General features: G+C 41.5%; 1 pseudogene; it reads right to left on the bottom strand.

The window, feature by feature from the left end:
• Positions 1-358: 358 nt before the first annotated feature.
• Positions 359-5,076, bottom strand: LOC128310899 (uncharacterized; annotated as a pseudogene).
• Positions 5,077-5,768: the final 692 nt, after the last annotated feature.

The following is a 5,768-nucleotide window of genomic DNA, read 5'->3' as shown; positions in this document are numbered from 1 at the left end:
CGGGTGTAGGTATTAGACTCATCGACACAAAACCGTTATGTTGGGTTCATCATCCAGGTGATAGTTAGAAACCTAGGAGCGGTTTCCCTTACTGGAGTCGTTAGACACATTGCCTCTATTTTTCAACGGGAGGGAATCTTCAAAAGAAGAACACGTAGGAGGAGGGTAGATACAGTTGCCATAAGCATTTGTAAACCACCGTCCATCCGGTGAACAGTGCGGGATTCACCTGCAAATTCCGGGGGAAGGAATTAGCGTCCTGGCGCGACCTCTCTAAACCACTCCTCGACCTGATCCAACACTGCCGATGCGCTGAGATGCGTATTACTCCTTACAGGGGCGTGTACGCTATGCAACCTTATCGTCGATCCTCTGCTGCTGCCGTCACTGCTCCGATGTCCTCTTTTGCTGCTTCTGATGCTGCTTCGACGTCTGTGTTTGTTGGCTTTGCTGCTTCATGTAAAAGAAAGAATAATGGGAAAAAATAGACGTTAAAAGTTTGTGGGATGCTGCATCGCCAAACAGCATCTACAATGTTTTGCAAGGTTATCACCGACGTTGTCGTCGTCTTCGCCGTGCCGTCGGTGGGCTCATTCATTCCACAACTGTTGCAGTGTCGTGAAGATTGCCCTGGCGATCGTGCGTACTGCGTCCCAAGTGTCCTTGTCGGCGCACATCTCTGTCACAAGGTTCTCCATGGTGAACCGGGTTCTACTACGCTGTTGCATTTCTTGCTGTATTCGGGCGAATCGGGGACATGAGAACAGTACATGGCTCACGTCCTCGAGTCCACGATGGCTTTCTCGACGAAGTAACTACGAAGAAATCCATGCCCCGTAAGGAGCTGGGTTAGGAAGAAGTTCACTTCCCCGTGCTTACGGCTTAGCCAGACGGAAATGTCCGGTATCAGCCTCCTTGTCTTCATTCCTGGAGCTGTGGGTTCCGTCCCTGCCTCTGTCCATTGTTGCTGCCAACGCCTTAGTGTTTCCTCATGTTGCCGTTTTCTGATGTTCGCAGATGTTCCATCCGTCGATTTGAATTCTTCGTGGCAGCGAATGTCCTCGTCTATCAGGAACACTAGCGGGATGGTACCGACGACAACACATGCCGCATCGTACGAGACCGTCTGGAAAGCGCTAGCCACCCGTAGTACTCCCGTGCGATGTGACCTTTGAATAGTAGCGCGGACACATTGAGGCCTTGCCATGGGTAGGGGGATACTCAATGGTCTTGGAAACTGAAGAAGTTAGGATTGAGTTGGATAAGATCCAGTCTTATCAATGCAGAACATTCTTCAGTGGATAGCTGTGAGGCAGCGAGTATTTGGTATTTGTGTATAAGTTTCTGAATGGATTGTTACCGCCGTACTTGACATCGAGGGTCGATCGTGGAGTTGACATACACGGCTATGAAACACGTAGAGTTAATTCGCTCTTTTTTTAAGGTATTCAAACCTTCAATGCGTTGCCTGAAAGTGTTAGAAAAGAGAGAACGATGTTCGGATTTGGTAAATCTTGTGCGGTTTATGCTAAAAACTTACAGCGTTACTCAGATGATATTGTAATATCTTTAGCGTTTTTTTATAAACGCTTAGCATGAAATGGCACGCTTGCTTATATGACATTGTAAACGCTTCAGATATCTCTGTACGCCATGAAATTTTTTTTGTAATGCTACAATATGGCATCTATAGCCGATTATATGGTTTTATATGGTATTACGGTTACGTCAGGAACTAAGTCAACTTGACCGAGCAGTGCCTATAAAGCTGAAGCAATCAACCACTCGTTAAACTTTGTTCGCGTTAAATAGTTTCTATATTATCTCTACAGTAGCTTCATCCTTCTCAGTCCCTTGCAGGGGTAAGAGATGGAACATCATCATCATCATCATCCTCATTAGTATGTTCGCCTGTTTGTTATAGTCAAAGATGTTTATAATTGCATTTCCTGTTTCTTCTTAATATCGATCGATGGATTGATGTTGCAATGCTAGTCAAAACTAAAGTTCTCTATGATTTCTCAATTATTATTTACAGCTACGCATGCATAAAATGTGTCACCTTTAGTCGTGGTGCGATCAATTGCTGCGCTTGCTTAATATGTGTCGCTGCTATCGTACTGATCGGTCGCAGTGCGATCTATATTTCTTTGTACATATTTATAGCTTTTAAGATTTACAAAACATTTGGTTCTATTTCTTTGTTAATCGTTAGGATTTCATCGATATTGTACTCTATTTTGTGCAATATTCTTTCCTCATTGTAGCCTTTACAGTGTGCTAGGATATGTCTAAGTGTTATTATGTCACCACAGTAGGTACATTTTGTTATCCGATATTCGTGTGTAATTCGTGAATGGCCAATGCTAAGCCTGGAGAGAACTGCTTGCTCGTTATTATTGAAACTATTCTTATAGTGAGGAGCAACCGATGTTTTAATTATTCGAAGCTTGTTTTCTCTTAAATTTCTCCATTCCTCTTGCCATGCTTCCACAATTCTTTTATCCACCCATTAAATCATATCTTTCTGAACAGATTCGTAAATTACATAAAATTTTCACTTTCAGGATGACATAATGGATCATTCTTGCGGAACCACAATAAAAGAGAAATCGATTAAGGTTCAGAAAGTCAACTTTTAATTGAATTCATTTAGAACAAATTTTATATATGATTCCGAAAGATATTAAAAAAACCCGGTTAAATAATTCCTTTGTTAGGTATTTTCATAAAAAAATATCTGTTTACATTTTTGGCATGGCCAAATTTGGTTCAGACCAGCAAGCAAAATGCAATGTTTGGACATTTGTTGAGCAACTGACCGAACGTTTCAATAGGAGAACAATCTAATCGAATTTTATTATTATCATTATTATTATTTATTTCTTATTGCTTGCCTCAAGGGCTGTACAATGACGTCTTTGTTTACAAACAAAAATAACGACAAGAAAAGGATTGAGGAGACGAGACACATTAGAAAGAGGTAGACAGAATACGGGAACGGAAAGTAGTGAACGACACACTGTGGTCAAACAAATCACCCACGGAATTGAATTCCGATAGCGCACGAACCCAAGGATCACTTTGGGAGAATCGCGTGCGTCGCAAAGGGATGAAGAGGGGTGGACGTAAGCGCAAGCGGTAGGATGGGATATAAAGGGCTAATAATAGCCGCCAGAAGGTTGGGGGAGTCGATGTTGGATAGAAGGATGTTGGCAATGAATAGCACGCGCGCATGACCATGGCGCTCTTTTAACCCGACCAGACCTAGCAATTGACACCGCACTGGATAAGGAGGGGAAGCAGCACTGGGGTTGTTTAAGAACCGCCGGATGGCAATTCGAGTAAACTTCCGCTGTACCCTCTCCAACCTATCCATTGCGGTAACACCGGCAGGAGACCAAACAACGCTGGCATAATCTAAGATGGGACGGACCCAGCAGCAGTACAACGCCCTCAAGCACAACGGATCACGGACCTCAGACGCCACGCGGGTGATGAGGCCCAATATTTTGTTGACCCTCTCGAGGACAGAATTGATATGTGACTCGAAAGAAGACAATTTGTCGTACCGACCGAGACCGAGGTCCTTGACCAAAGTGACGCGTGGGAGAGGTGAGCCTGAAAGCTGATAGTTAAAAAGCTGCTTTACGGGAGAGCGACCAAACGATACGAGGCAGCATTTGTCGCAGCATTTTCGAAATGTGGTTTTGGTATTCTTCCCAATATGTTTCATTATATTTCTATTTAAGTCTAGATGAAAAAGGACGAGGAGCAAAATTGCTATGGATTAGTGTAGGATAGTGGTCTGGGTATCTTTCAAGCACGAGAGAGTAAATTGGGAAGATATTGCGTTATCAGTAACGCAATAATCTAGAATGAATGAGGTCCCGTTGAAATAAACATGCAGATTGTTTGTAAAGAAAATAGGTTGAAACAATTTTCCCTTGGTATTGGTGGTGTCACATCCCCAACATTCATTTAAGGCGTTTAAATCCCCATCAATTATTAGCGGTATGGGTAGTTGGTTTATAAGCGAATGAATCTCTGTATTAAATTGCCAAAAATCGGTTTTGTTGGGTGGTAAATATGGGTTAAGAGTTGTTCTGGTGGTAGATATTTTGAGAGTTTTGAATGGGATATTATGAAGAATCCCGAATGTAGGGCATTGTGTTGTGAAATTTTCCCTGTTGTAAATGTCCTAGCATAGTTTTTTAAAACTCCTCCCGTGAGCAAAGAGGATTTTATTGTTTCTTGAATTGCTATCATTAACAGTGGCAGATCAATCCCCTTGGAGGTCCTGGGCGGAATGATAGTTGGGGCCGAATTTTAAAATGATCGAAGGGGGGGTGGCATTAATGTTCTTCAAATGACAATGACAAATGAGACAATACGAAAAGCCCAAGAAGAAGGAAAAGTAAGAAGAAAGCCAGTAAGAAGGAAACTGCCCCTACACTGCCTCACTTTGAATCATGCCCTGGAGGGTTCATATTCATATTCAGTAGTATATTAACTTCATATTCAAAATTCGAGCCGGGGGAGGGAGGGGTGGCAGTTTAATTTATCCAGGGGCCCCTTGTTGTATCCCTCGGGGCCTCACTAGCATAAGGAGAGGGTTAAAGCTTCGCTTAACCAGCCCTGTCCTGGCATAATCTATACACCTTTTACTACTACACAACTTTTTTCAACGCCAACGCCTACTCCGCCAACCGTTAGATCTCCCGCTGATCATTAGTGGTGAGTATTTATTCAAAATTAATTTTCATTCATGAAGGTTTTTAGTCATGCTTCTTATATTCCAAATAATAGCAAATAGAGGTGTACTATTAGATGATATCAAATTTTTTGAGGGAGTCACATCAAAGCTTTTTTAGAGCATCGTATCGAGAATATAAGAGATCTGTCCTAAATAATTTACCTTTTCCTTTTCGTGTTTTTCTTTTTTGTTGATCTAGATTGGCTTTTGTAGGGGAATTTAAATCTTCAGGTGAAAAAGTTTCGTTCCGTTTGATGGGGAATAATGATCGACGTTCGATTCACAGTTAAACGTTAAACTTACATCTTCTGAATCCACATCTATTACTGAATTGGTTTCTGGTAGGTTGTTGGTGGTCGCTTTCGCAGAGATTGTTTATGAACAATTTCAACTTGTTTTCTGGGGCTTTCTATAGTCGCTGTTAGATTTTTCGATTATTTTGTCTTTGCATCAATGTTTTGTGCTTTTACTATTCTCTGTTGTTTGTCATATCGCCTGATTTTTCCATTGCATAAAGTGTCCTAGCTTCCTCAAATGTGCTTTATTAATTCCATTTCTTTTAGGTAAAATGGGCAGATTTTTTCTAAGGCACTTTACTACCAGATTTTGCGCAAATATCGTTTCTTGTACAGTTCGATTTGGTGTGGGCAAACTGCAGACAATTGCTACAACACATGGGACGTGGATTAATATACACGTATAAGAAATAATAAACTTTATTTTTATTATAAAAATATTTGTTACATCACTTTCAAACTATTTTCACTGCACTTTGAACAACCAATACCATGAAATGAACGAACAACACTATTCACTATTTTCACTATTACGGCTGTACGAAAGCAGCCTTCCCTCGCAGTGCACATGACTGTGTGGATGACGCTTCCAATGACGCCGTCGTTCGCTCCTGGAATCGTCGTCTGAAACACAAGGAACCAGAAAAAAATGATATTTGAAAAGGTCCCAAACATTATCTTACACTTTATCTTACCTTATGCAACATGATGCACTA

This window comes from Anopheles moucheti, chromosome 2, assembly GCF_943734755.1.
Source record: "Anopheles moucheti chromosome 2, idAnoMoucSN_F20_07, whole genome shotgun sequence".
Lineage (NCBI taxonomy): Eukaryota > Metazoa > Arthropoda > Insecta > Diptera > Culicidae > Anopheles > Anopheles moucheti.
Note: the sequence above shows the minus strand (reverse complement) of the source record. Positions and strands in the feature narration are given on the sequence as shown.